Source organism: Amia ocellicauda, unplaced genomic scaffold, assembly GCF_036373705.1.
Source record: "Amia ocellicauda isolate fAmiCal2 unplaced genomic scaffold, fAmiCal2.hap1 HAP1_SCAFFOLD_35, whole genome shotgun sequence".
NCBI lineage: Eukaryota > Metazoa > Chordata > Actinopteri > Amiiformes > Amiidae > Amia > Amia ocellicauda.
Window position 1 is genome coordinate 567264 of NW_027102920.1, and position 15284 is coordinate 582547.

At 38.6% G+C, this 15284-nt stretch overlaps 1 non-coding gene across 1 annotated transcript; it reads left to right on the plus strand.

The window, feature by feature from the left end:
- The first annotated feature begins 12916 nt into the window (after window positions 1-12916).
- On the plus strand, window positions 12917-13031 carry LOC136733202 (U5 spliceosomal RNA). Its single transcript, XR_010810106.1, has one exon. It is a non-coding gene; the product is annotated as a U5 spliceosomal RNA (small nuclear RNA).
- Window positions 13032-15284: the final 2253 nt, after the last annotated feature.

Here is a 15284-nt window from a genome sequence, read left to right on the forward strand (position 1 = left end):
CCAAACTGCCAAAATCACCATCTCCACACTGCTGCCCCGCACAGACGTGCCCCTGCACATCATCCAGGCCATCAACGCAGAAGTATCCCGAAGATGTGCCCTCCTCCCCAACGTCCACCTGGCACACCACTGAGACATCCAGCCACATCACCTGTATGACCACGTCCACCTCAACAAGACGGGTGTGAGGAAGGTCCGTTTTTAGTGTTTCTCTGAACACATCCAAGCTTACCTAGGCGCTACATATTATTTTCAATTACCCGTAATTCTGATCTGTATTTTGGCTTGTTAATAGAAATTATTGAAGTTGGACTCCTAATTCAAAATAACCAATATGTATCTCAACGTAATTTACTGACAGACATCACTCTTTATCACTTTCACTTTTGAAGGAACTGCTTTGTATTCTGTGTATTGTTTTATTGTAGTGCTGCTTCCTTTCTTGGCCAGGTTTTACTTGCAAAAGTGATTTTATTCTCAATGTAAGCTCAAAGTCAAATAGTTTAAATAAGAAAACAATGTATTGAAATGAGAACATCATGAACCTGTGTAATTGTGCTGAAGGACAAGCACTGAAAGCAGAGAGAATTTTGTGTTTGGCATTGAATAGCCTTAAAGAAAACTATGCCGTTTTTGGAAACTTTCATATTTAAGTTGAATGTAGGCAAAAACATTCCAGTCACTCTGAAGAGAGAATACAGTTTACTGTTCGAATAAGTAGCCCCTGAATTGAAGATAAAAATCAAAAGTGCTGTTCGTAATTAGTTTACACTTTTACATCAGATGTCTTGTTTTTGCTTTCCAAATTGAGGAGTTGTGGCATATAATGTAAATGAAGTTACTACACAAGTAGTGCGATTTTTTCGTTGTGTATGTGTGTTTGTATATATGAACTCATACATTTTTTAAAGATTGTATTTGGAAAACAAATTCAGGTATAGCACGTGTCCCCCTTTTGAATGGGTTCTATATATAACATTTTAAAACGAATGGTTCTGTGTAGAACGCTATGTTTGGGGGTTCTTCATGTAACCCCTTTGAAGGGGTTCTACATAGAACCATAAAGGGATCCACCAGAGCGATTACTCGAGGAACCCTTTATGGTTCTGTGCAGAACAATTTCTTCTAAGAGTGTGGAGTGTCGCCACACAATTTCTCTCAGAGGGCTTTTGACCAATGGCAATCCAATCCTGAATGACGTCACCACTATCCTGTTGTACTTTATGGGAGAGATGTATTAAGTAGTTTATAATGAGAAGAATAACAATAATCACCTGTTTTTCATAGGTTTTGTATCCATGGTCTCCTTCATATTAGGAAAGGAAGTTGATCCATAGCCTACTCAGAGACAACTGAGAGTTGGTCTCTGAGCAGCAGCACAAAGGGGTCGAGTCTCTCAATGTCCGTGTGTTGGAGATATTCCACCATATTGGTCCCAGCCTTTAAAACAATGTTAAAGAAGATGTTAAAGATATTGTAGAAATATATTGCAGAAGAGCAGAACTACAGTCACACTTTTTCAATGCTATTGCTGTTTTCTACCTCCCTGGTGAGGTACCAATGCGGGAAGTTTGAGAGAGTATTTCTAAAATGTGTATGATCCAATACACACAGTTATTTAAAAAGCTGACGTCTTGTACATGCTCATCAGAACCAAGCCTAATTAAATAACACATTTAATATTAAATAAGTACATGTGCAGTAGCCACTTGGACAATTACAGATCCCCAGGTCAAAACACAACAGAAAGACATGGAAGATCGTATTTTCAAATCACATCTGTGGCCCCCCTAACTGTAATTTGGTATTAGTGGGTCAAAGGATTTATTTGGTTCAAGTGATAATAAGATCATATTTTGAAAACAAACACTACAGGATGTCATATTTAAAATGACTGTGAGTACCTTTCTTTAGTGACGGTTCTGAGGGGGGCAGGGATTAGTTGAGTGTGCTAATTGGAGCTGTGAAGTGTGCAGAGAAAATACAAATGTTTTCTTTTAATATGAAAACAAAGAACTTTTTTTTAACACCGACCTGGGATTGTGTTTCTTTCCAAGTTTCCTTATTGTTTCTGAGAAGAGACTGTTCACTTGCAAAGTGAACTGGACCCGTGTGACTCGCAGGTAAGGAGAGCCCGTGTTGAACTAAGATGGCTACAGTGAGTTTTCCTGGACAAAGCTCGGGCAAAGGATAGCGCAGAGTGCACCTGCACCTGAGATTGTGTTGAGAAGCTTTGTGATAAGAGCAGGTAAAGAGGGAAAAGAAACACAAGTATTTTCTTTGTTTGAAGAACACATTTTGTTTTAACTGAAACGGGACTACAACTTTTGAAAGGGAAATAGTTGCTAGTGCACTGTATTTTTATTGAGTTTATTAGAAGAAAAAAGCTTATATTTTGGACAGAACGAACTCGTTTGGCATGCAACTAGCAGCAAACGATGTGAAGCAAACAAAACAGTTAGCAAGTTAGCAAGTTACAGTCTGTCCTAGGTCCGGGGGTGCTTATGGTTGTTTATGGGTTCCCTTACCTTAGCCAGTGTCATGTACGGGTGTCCGTACCTTACTGGAGTGTTTGTTTTTATTATAATATATATACATAATATAATATATAATAATGTAATATTTCAGATAAATCGTCACAGTGAGTGACACCAGCATTATTGGTTTTTTGAGAAATAAAAAAACAGAATGTAGAGAAGAAAATGTTGGAAGGAAGTTGGGAGAAAGACTGGTCTCCGAAGGAGCTCCGGGACTGGTGGAAGCAACAACAACCAGATAAGACAGAGAAAGGAATTGTGATATTGTGTCAGGTTGGTGAGAATCAAGAAAAGAAAATAACAGAAATGGAAGATCATCATAAACAGTAATGTGAATTGAGAGAAGAAGTTGTGAAAAATACGATAGAATTAATAGAACTACAAGGCAAATTAGAAGGGCAAGAAAAGTGGTCAGAAAAGGTGAAGGTGTAGGTGCGCGATGTGCTGCCGTGTTAGGAGCGCGTCGCGACACAGATCACTCCGAGGACGACAGGCCCGATTGGGATGATTTAGATCGCAAAGCATGGGAATATGAAAAAGGAGGTTTTGCTAGCGCTCCTCCCCCATATAATCCGGAATATAAATCAATCACTGATTTTGGTTATAATAATACATTGTATCCAGATCTGACCGCTCTGAAAACGGTCCCAGCTGCACCCATGCAAGTCAAAACTAGACAGAGTAAAGAGGAAGGTCAATCAATAGTCTATACGACTAAAACCCATGTCCCCTTCTCCCCAGGAGAAAAAGAAATGATATGGGCGTCCCTCCCAAAATTAAAACCAAACCAGGGTAACACAACTTTTTGGGATATTCTAGATGAAAAGATGGTTATTCACCTCCTTCACCCGCACGATGTACACATCATCGTGAAGGCTAAATGTCCGCCCAACATTTGGATACAGTTACTACGAGAATATCAGACCGGGGAGTGGGCTAATGTAGCCTCTACAGATGAGGAGGAAATAACAGAACTTTTTCACAATGGATCAAGAAAACTGAGATAGTGAAATAATGAAATAATCGAGTGGGATTATTTGACATTTTATTCTAAATAATCATAAGCTTAAATAATAAGTTATAAGGGCTGTTTGAGACACTGCAGGGTCAATAAAACATGCCACAGATCGGATATCTGAATTATCTTTAGATATCAATGTGTATGTGCTTTGTGTGTTTATGAATATGTATAGTTTGAAGGTGATATAAGGTAAATGTCTATGTTTTGGCAATCATTTTAGAATTATATTTAAAAATGTAACAACAGATTTATCATATTCATGAGGATCTTTGGCTCTATACAGAGTGCCTCAAGCATCAGAAATCAGAAAGAAAGACTATTATAAGAAAAGTAATCCAAAATATACATTGAATAAACAGATGGATAATAATAGTAATACATAAATAGTCATGGTGTCTCCACAAGAAGAACCAGAATTTGTTTGTTAAACATCATGTTATGGACAAGCTCTGTCAAAAGTCAAATTCAAGGAAACGAAAGGCTAGAAGAGATCCTGGTGCAGCCCTGACAGCCTGTGAAAGCAGGAGAATGTAAACAGTCTGGTGACATGTTACAGTCTTTCAGAAAAAGTTTGGTTATTGGTGCCTAGCATATAATACCTGAAATGAAAGTCAAAGTAGACCATGGTTTTAAGATGAGTGATGTAGGAAAAGGGTAAGATACCGCAGAAGTATAAGATTACAACTATAGAATAAGTAAGCTCAAGTAATATAAAATGCTTTACAGGAGAAAAGTAAGAATGGAAAGGAAGAGTAAAAGAGAAGGTGTCCTAGGATTATGGGAATCATTATTGAGATCAATGGCCTATTGGCTAATATTTTGTTAGGTACATATATGACTTCAATAAACGAATAATGGAGTGACATCTGTATAAATATAAATAAAACATATTGATAAAAAAACCTGAATACATTTCTTGTAAGAAATTAAGAATAGGAGAAAGAATAGCTGTTAGAATGCAGAGCAATGTTAACCAAAGTTGAAGAGGGTTTGAGTAAGTTGACGAGGGTCTGAGTAAGTTGATAAGGCTTGGGAAGCAGGAAAAGGCGAGTTTGATGTGTGTGAGACAAATGTGCTGCCACTTTTAGCACAGAGAGCTTCTGATGGTGATTGAATGAAACGTGGGAAAATAAATAAACTTGATGTAGGATAAATGAATAAATAATTGAATGAGATATGAGCCGCAGAGACCTCCCACATTGGAAAGTGGACTACAGCAGATAATCCTCTCCTCTCCCAGGGCAGGGTGATTAAGTGGGGACGCGTGTGAAGAGTGCAGGTGGACCCAGGTGAGTTGTGAAAGAAAGAAGAAACAAAAATAATAAGGCACGCGTGCAAACAATCAAAATAATACTAAGTGAATAACAAATTAAACAATAAAGTGAAAGATAATCAACACACAAAATAATGGCAATATAGAACCAAACAAAATACACAAGCCATATTGCATAAAGTGAAGTGAAATATAAATATAATAAGTAATGGTGATTAAGGAGCTAATTAACACCGTCCGTGACATTTACATTGGTTGGGTGTGTGGATACCAGTAATTATTTTTGTTTTATTGAAATACAAAATAATTCTATTTTTCCGAAGTGCTGAACTTTAATACAGTCTAGAAAGATTAATATTTTTTGTCTTGGGCTATATTATTATTACCATAGTTTTTCTATTGTATAAGTATCTTGGAGTAGAGGCATAGGTGGGCATGTGGGCAGAGGAGTAGGAAGGCCGGTCAAGCAAATAAGCTTGGTAAGGTACGCAGCAGCAGCAAGCAGCCCCCACATCCAGCCAGCCAGCCAGTCTGGCTGGCAGTGACTGAGTGGTTGACAGACGGCAAGCAACGGAATGTACGTGCTCTGTGATGTCATAGCAGTCAGCTGAGAGAGGCTCGTGATGTCATCGCTGAGCTGGCTGGCTGGCTGGCTGGCTGGCGGACTGGCTGGCTCTGTGTGTGTGTGTGTTTGTGTGTGTGTCTGTTTTTCTGTTTGTCAGTCTGTCTGTCTGTCTCTCTCTCTCTCTCTCTCCCTCTCAATTCATTTGTATTGTCAAAAGCAATTGGACATACATACATTCATACATATATATATATATATATATATATATATATATACATACATACATACATGCTAGAAAGTCATTACTATGTTATCTTAAAGGCTAACTAAGCAGAACATATATCATTATCGAACAGAGTTCATAGGTCTATACATGGTATTAGGGAACAGGCACGTAGGTCATTCTGTTTGACATTGTCTCCAAGGTTCTCATTGTAAATAAAAAAGAGAAATCAAACTACCTTATGGCCTCCTGACCTTCTAGCTTGACCTTATCTTTCTTAAGTATACAAGAGAGAAAAACAGTTGTGAGAAAAGAATTTCTAACTTTCCTTCCACACATACATACATACATACATACATACATACATACATACATACATACAAACCAGAGGCATGCAAAAAAATATAAAGAGGAAGAAAATGTTGTATAGCACATACAAAAGGGATGGTGATGAAACAAAATACATAGAATATGTTGAGCTGCAAAGAGATCTTAAGAAAGGGATCAGGAAAGCAAAGAGGGAAATAGAAAGAAACATAGCTCTTGGAGCTACAACCAATGCAATGAGCTTTTTTCAAAATTACAACAGCAAGCGGTCAATTAAGGAGGAGGTGAAACAGATAAAGGGCAAAAATGGAGGTATCTTGGAAAACGAACAAGATGTGGGAAATATTCTAAATGAGTATTTCACAGAGGTTTTTACAAAAGAAAAAACAGATGACATGCCACAGGTTGACAATCAATCCAGTCAAACCCTAAGAGAGATCAGGATAAATGAGGAGGAGGTACTAAAGGGACTAGCAGAATTAAAATCAAACAAATCACCTGGGCCAGATGGGATATTTCCAACAGTACTTAAAGAAATGAGGGAAATTATGTATAGGCCGTTAACTCGATTATTTCAAATGACACTTAGAACAGGGGATGTTCCCACTGACTGGAAGACAGCAAATTTCATACCAATCCACAAGAAAGGGGACAAAACTGAGCCAGGAAATTACAGACCAATCAGTCTCACCTGCATCACCTGTAAAATGTTGGAAAAAATGATTAGACAGAAAATAGAGGAGCATCTCAATGAAAACCATATTCTTGGAGATAGTCAACATGGGTTTAGACGAGGCAGATCATGTCTTACTAACTTAATACATTTTTTTGAACATGCAACTGCAGCTGTAGATCACGTGAAAGCATATGATATGATATACTTAGATTTCCAAAAAGCTTTTGATAAGGTTCCACACCAAAGACTGATCCTCAAATTGGAAGCTGTAGGCATTCAGGGTCATGTAAGTAGATGGATTATGAACTGGTTGATGTATAGGAAACAGATTAGAGGAGTCACTTCTAACTGGAGTGAGGTTGTTAGTGGAGTTCCACAGGGATCAGTACTAGGGCCTTTGCTTTTTCTAATCTATATTAATGATCTGGACTCTGGGATACTTAGCAACCTTGTCAAATTTGCAGATGATACTAAAATAGGTGGCTTAGCAGATACAATCTTGGCAGCACATGCTATTCAGAGGAACTTAGATAAATTCAGTTGTGGGCTGACACCTGGCAAATGAAATTCAATGTGGACAAGTGCAAGGTAATACATGCAGTAAAACAAAAATGTCCACTATAATTACACTATGGGAGGTACAGATCTAGATGAAGTAATGCATGAGAAAGACCTAGGAATCTATGTGGATTCACTTTCTCCATCCAAACAATGTGGGGAAGCAATACAAAAGGCATACAGAATGCTAGGGTATATCGTCAAAAGTGTAGAATTTAAGTAATGTTAAGACTGTACAATGCGCTAGACCTCATCTGGAATACTGTGTACAGTTCTGGGCACCACACTTCAAGAAGGATATTGCTGCTTTAGAGACAGTTCAGAGGAGAGCAACCAGACTTATTCCAGGTCTGAAGGGAAAGTCCTACTCGGAGAGACTGAGGGAACTGAACCTTTTCACCCTGGAACAGAGGAGATTACGTGGGGACTTGATCCAAGTCTTCAAAATCATGAAAGGTTCCTCAAACCAGAGGAGCTTTTCCAGATCAGCAGGGACACACGCACCAGGGGACAACAAATGGAAATTGGGCTTCAAGGCATTCAAGATGGAAAGTGGTAGAAGCTGAAAGTTTGGGAACATTTAAAAATAGACTGGATAGGATCCATGGATCACTTAGATATTAATGGACACCAAACGAGCATGATGGGTCGAATGGCCTCCTCTCGTGTGTAAACTTTCTTATGTTCTTATGTTCTTATGAATGTTCCCTAAGCATGTTTCAAATGTTCCCTAATTTATGTTACAAATGTGCCTTAGCACCTCTCTCTCTCTCTCTCTCTCTCTCTCTCTGTCTCAATTCAGTGCATTTGTATTGTCAAAGCAATTGGACATGCATACATACATACATACATATATATGGAAAATAAACAATATGTGTACATCTCTGCATTAATGGTGCCCTAACAGATGTGCAAGTTACATGACAGACAGACAGACAGACACTCACACACACTTTCACACACACACACACACACACACTTTCACAGACAGACAGACAGACAGACACACACACACACACACACACACACACTTGTATACCTGACACGTATAGAAGACTGGATAGGGAGATATAAATAGCAATGGGGAGACTCTTGTACTTGGTGTGGCTCTATCCATATAGTGGGGCCAGCAGCCACTTAGCAGGTGTAGCAATAGAAGCTCAGCCTGGGGAGACTGGATTTAGCATTTCCTCTCCATTTTGATAAGTATCCATAATCATTTCTGCAAAATACTTCTATGATACCTATGTATGTTTTTTACTTGTACTATATTATACTATCAAGTATCAGTGTACACATACAATGTGACCTGTTACATTAATACAGAGGCCACGGAAGGCCAGATCAGTAATAGCCACTGTCCCCTGATATTACACTTTTTTACAATCACTTTGGCACTCATTTCAGAACCTTGATGTCATTTTTCAAAACTCTAGACACAAAACTCACACCCGATGATCAAAATGCACATTTTTCAATTGCTTGGACACAATACACATCAACCTCAGATCATTTGTTCATTGAACTAAAATGATACAACTTAACGTCAAAGTATTACCATTTCAAAATGCAATTCACACATTACATCTGAGATCACTGTCTATTCATTTCATTACAAAGATCTAACTATCAATTGATACAGCTGCTCAAAATGATAAGTGACTGTTGCATTACTCTTAATTCATAGTTTTATGGAAACTGACGAACAGTATTCCATGTTTCGATCATGAAAGTTTCAGGATAATGAGATCCATTGACACCAATAACCGAGGAGCATGAACCAGTTGGACTACATTATCTATGGATGTAATATTTCATTATCATTCATCATCATGTAGCACTTTTCCACACCATGTTTTCAGTGTGGAAGGAAAGTTAGAAATTCTTTCTCTAATACCTGTTTTTCTCTCTTGTATACTTAAGAAAGATAAGGTCAAGCTAGAAGGTCAGGCCAGAAGGTAGTTTGATTTCTGCTTGTTATTTACGATGAGAATCTTGGAGACAATGTCAAACAGTATGATTGAAGTGCCTGCTCCCTAATCCATGTGTTGATCTATGAACTCTGTCCTATAATGATATAAATTCTGCTTAGCTAACTTTTAAGATAACATAGTAATGACTTTCTGATTATAACCAGCTCTTTGATTTTTGTGTATAAAAGCTCTGACTGTTAAAATGAAGGCAGAGCGACTTTGGGATCTTCTTGAGTCACTGTTCCTCTCCACGCTGCGTGTATTAAAGGCATTGCAACTAACGCTCCAACCTGGTTGAAGATGATTGTTCTTCCACATCAGATTTGACATTACTGTATGTATGCAGGCCCTTGTAATTGCTTTTCCAATACTGCCAACTGGTTATTGATGATTGATTTCACATTGTGGTACGAGTATCGAGTGAAATGAGTGCTATCCACCCCAGCAACACAGTGATAACATGGAGCCGGCAAGTCATCCAGGTCACAATAGAGGTCAAGCAGTGGGAGGAGGAAGACGTGGTGGTCAAAGGAATGGAAGGGGACATGCACCCCTTCTGAGAGGTGGTCGTGGGCCTCGTCATAGAGGAGGGCTTAGGCCTCACCAGAGAGGCAGCCATGGGCCTCATTTGAGAGGTGTTGGGGGAACGTGGTAGAGGACAAGGCCACGGACCAGACAGCGGCAGCAACAGCAAATAGTGTCCAGTGAAATCCGAGAAATAGTTGTAGAACATGTTGTAAATCATGGCATGACCATGACTGAGGCAGCTACAATGATTCAATCAAACCTCAGAATCAACTCAGGATCAACTGTGGCCTCAATCATCAGAAATGTCCGTACTGAGAAGCGGCAAGTCTTCAGCATGCACTAAACATTAGGCTACTCTCAATTGTCAAATGACTGTATACTGCATACCAATGTGTAGCACAGAGTATAGTGTGCCTTTTGAAAGAAATGCAGACAGAGTAAAGCAGCTGATGACTGAGTATGTTCAGGTATGTTCAGTTTCAAGATGCCTCTTGTGAAAAATGGTTGTGAGAACCTGAACCTGAACACAGGGCTGATGGAAATTTAGAAGTACAGTAATCAATCCTTTGTTTTGCTTTTTACACTAAGCCAGGTGAGGAACACTGCAGTTGACATTTTACTGTAGTTTTGTTCGTTTTTGTAGCTAATTATTTTTGCATGGATTCAAAGAAACCTATGGTGTGATTTGATTGTATTGCATCAATACATTTCAGATTTTGTTCAATGATTCCACTGTGTCTGTAGTATTCTCTCTACTAGTCCTTTTACAGTGATGTATTTATGTGTAGTACCATAATGAAACATGTATCACATATTTTGTACTACAATATTTAATGATTGTACGAACAACTACACAGTGAAACTATCGGTATCTTCTGTGTTACTATGTTACTATGGTATTTCATGATAAATGAGTTATTTGAACCAACAAGTCTGCAAGTGCTAGGTTTCTTTAAAGATATGAATGCACAATGCAATGTTTTGAACATTGGACAGCCTGTGTTACAAGTGATGACCGTTTTGAGTTTTGTGTCTAGAGTTTTGAAAAATGACATCAAGGTTCTGAAATTAGTGACAAAGTGATTGTAAAAAACTGTATATTCATCCTATTTAATGTGCTCTTTTAAAATGTACTTTTCTTTTTTATGTTGCCATTTCTGTTCTACCAATGTTTCAGTTGTTAGCCAAAGATTGACAGAGTACATCTCATACACACAGGCCAGACAGCAAAGATTTCTTTTTGAAATTCAATTACAAATGCTGCATGAACTCATCAATACGATTAGAGCTCCTGAAAGCAATATAACTAACTCACTCTACAGCATCTCATTAGCAGTGAAAAGAAACCAAGAAAGTTGGGACAGTCGACTGTTTACCACTATGTAACATCACCTTTTCTTTTAATAACACTTATTAAGCACTTGGGCACTGAAGACACCACTTGGTTAAGTTTAGCAAGCGGGATTTTCCCCCATTCATCCATTATGCATTTCCTCAGCTGCGCAACTGCACAGGGCCTTCGTTGTCTTAATTTGCAGTTCATAGTGCGCCACACATTCTCAATTCGGAGACAGGTCAGGACTGCAGGCAGGCCATGCTAGCACCCGCACTCTCTGCCTATGCAACCATGCGCTTGAAATCTGGGCAGAATGTGGTTTGGCATTATCCTGCTGAAAAATGCAGGTACGTCCCTGGAAAAGACGATGTCTGGATGGCAGCATATGTTGCTCCAAAATGTGTACATCTCTTTCTGCAAAAATGGTGCCCTCACAGATGTGCGAGTTACATGACAGACACTCATACACACTGTCACACCCATACACACACAAACACACACTTTCACAGACAGACACACGCACACACACTCACTTTCACACAGAGACAGACACACAAACACAGAGACAGACACACACACACTCACTTTCACACAGAGACACACAAACACATACACTTTCACACAGACACACACACACATACATACATACATACATACATACATATATAAGGAAAAGAAACAATACATTTAAAAATCACAAAAAGATGTAAATGTAAATGTAGATGTAAAGATGTTAATGATCTCAAGGTAGCTGGGACCATAGTCACCAAGAAAACAATTGGTAACACACTATGCCGTGAAGGACTGAAATCCTGCAGCGCCCGCAAGGTCCCCCTGCTCAAGAAAGCACATGTACAGGCCCGTCTGAAGTTTGCCAATGAACATCTGAATGATTCAGAGGAGAACTGGGTGAAAGTGGTCTCAGATGAGACCAAAATCAAGCTCTTTGCCATAAACTCAACTCGCCGTGTTTGGAGGAGGAGAATTGACCCCAAGAACACCATTCCCACCATCAAACATGGAGGTGGAAACATTATGCTTTGGGGCTGTTTTTCTGCTAAGGGGACAGGACAACTGCACCGCATCAAAGGGACAATGGACGGGGCCATGTACCGTCAAATCATGGGTGAGAACCTCCTTCCCTAAGCCAGGGCATTGAAAATGGGTCAAATACTTATTTCCCTCATTAACATGCAAATCAATTTATAACTTTTTTGAAATGCATTTTTCTGGATTTTCTTGTTGTTATTCTGTCTCTCACTGCTAAAATACACCTACCATTAAAATTATAGACTGATCATTTCTTTGTCAGTGGGCAAACGTACAAAATCAGCAGGGGATCAATTACTTTTTTCCCCCACTGTACATACATATATATGGAAAAGAAACATTACAAGTATAAATCACAATAAGATGTAATAAGGTACAGATAAACAAAGTGTAATAAAATGTGATCTGTTTGAAAATGCAGGGACGTCACTGGAAAAGATGATGTCTGGATGGCAGCATATGTTGCTCCAAAATGTGTACATCTCTTCTGCAAAAATGGTGCCCTCACAGATGTGCGAGTTACATGACAGACAGACAGACAGACACTCACACACACTGTCACACCCACACACACACTTTCACAGAGAGACATATACACACACACACACACACACACACACACACTTTCACACAGAGACAGGCACACACACGTACAGACACACACACTATCTTTCACACAGAGACAGACACACACACACACACACACACACACACATACATACATACATATGGAAAAGAAACAATACTTTTATAAATCACAATAAGATGTAATAAAGTACAGAAAAACTAAATGTAAGAAAATGTGATCTTTAATACACACAAATATGTATGGCTGGTCGGATGCGTCTTGGACTCGGGTTCCTCTTCATTACGTATAACGCTTTTGCCTTTTGCTAAAGCTTTCCGTGGAGGGGATCGTGGGTGAGTTTGTACCATTCTTGGGGGGCTCTGCCTTGTTGGGGCGGAGCTGTGATCCAGGTGAACAGCAGATCGGGCATAGGTGGGCATGTGGGCAGAGGAGTAGGAAGGCCGGTCAAGCAAATAAGCTTGCTAAGGTACGCAGCAGCAGCAAGCAGCCCCCCCATCCAGCCAGCCAGCCAGTCTGGCTGGCAGTGACTGAGTGGTTGACAGACGGCAAGCAACGGAATGTACGTGCTCTGTGATGTCATAGCAGTCAGCTGAGAGAGGCTCGTGATGTCATCGCTGAGCTGGCTGGCTGGCTGGCTCTGTGTGTGTGTGTGTCTGTGTCTGTCTGTTTTTCTGTTTGTCAGTCTGTCTGTCTGTCTGTCTCTCTTTCTCTCTCCCTCTCAATTCAATTCATTTGTATTGTCAAAGCAATTGGACATACATACATACATACATACATATATGTAGCGTAAGGTACACTTATACATTTCAATTAAAGAAGTGAATTCATAGTATCACCTTATCACGAATCCTGGAGTCTTGTAGAACTCAATTTCTGTAATAATTGGACGCAGACACCAATTCCAAAGATATAAATTGTCAAATTTATTTAAAAACAAAGACTAAATGTAGCACTACACTAATTATACAAAAGGGAAAAACTAATTAAAATTCAACTCTAGATCAACAAATCAAAGACAAATCACTTCCGTGACCAAATCAAAGACCATGGGATCCCATAGGATAACACACAAATCGTTAAACAAAAAAGGTTATAAACACATTGACTACAATACCGGTTAGTAATTCTAGGAATCACTAAGAAACAGTTAAAAGTGCTAAATTGCAGTTTCAGAAGATGAAAAAAAACTGTAACTGATGGGATATGTAGTACTTTATACTCGAGTGGTCTATGCGATTACACCCTGTTGGTGTTATTAAGAACGCCAAGTACCAGAATGCAGAGCGGGACTGTTTTTTGTGCCGTGACTTGTCGGGGGAAAAAGGCGCAGAAAAAACGGACGAGAAGGTGAAGGTAGTATGGCGGTGATGCACGCGTTGGTGAAGTGGGAAAGCGGGGTCGACAAAGACTCTTACAGCATGATTCCCACTGCTTGCTTTCGCAATTTTGATTTATTCAGCATTGCTGATGATGACGAAGAGACGACTCGAAACTTCAGAGCAGAGTGGAGAGACACGAACAAACCTCCAAAAGGTGGATGGCCTGTCCATGAAGCGCAGATCATTATGACTGGTAACAATGTTTATTTAAAAAAAAAACATTAAAGTCTTTACATGCTATTTGATATATACAATCACAGTATATTTGAAATGAATGTTTAAGTTATTAATGTGTTGTACTTCTAACATACTCTTATAACATGGTAGGTGGTGGTGAGGGCGCTAAAACTCGTCATACTTGACTGGCATTTGTAAGAACGATTTATTGTGTGTTGTGCTTTACAATAAAATCCCCCAAATCACAAAATAAATTAAACCAGATATAATTTAACTTCAGTTTTGATTCAGTGTTGGCTGTTCATCTTAATTTGTATGGTCAAAGCACAGTATTTTTATGACAAATAAATATAATCCCCAAATATCTGTGGACATAATGCAGGGTTTTATTTATTTTATTTTTATTTTAGGAAAAGAAGGCGAACTAAGAAGAAAACTTAATGACCTAACAAAAATGCCCTGTCCTAAAATGAAGAGAGTACCTAAACCAAACAAAAAACTTCAAATTTCAGATGATAGTGACCTTGATGAACCACAGTTACCGGTGAGATAATTACTGCAAATATTAAATAAATGTATTGCAGGATTGTTTTTTTTTAATCATATTCATATATATATATATTTTCATTTTAAACTCTTTTCCTCTCTGAATACAGCACAAAATAAGAAAGAAAACCGATGGAGCTTCAAGAATTAGATCCCGTCATATTCTACAGACATTTAAAGAGTCCAGTGAAGTTGAGCTACAGCAAAAAGTTAAGCAGCTCGAAAAGGAAAACACAAGACTTAAAAATGAAAACCAATGTCTTCGAAACCGTATGGTTGATGGTAAGTTTTTTTATTTATAGCAAATAATTCCTTACCTTGATAAATGTTATTCTTCAGTAATTTAGATTCCAGAGTAATGTATTATAGTTGATCATACTGAAGTAATCTAGAACCACAATACAGACTCTTAATGTGCACTGTCTAATAGTTTAATAATACTGATTATTAAATAAAGTTTTTCAACATAACTTCATAATCCTACATTAATGACTATATGCATTACATTAGATCTGGTAATTGTTGT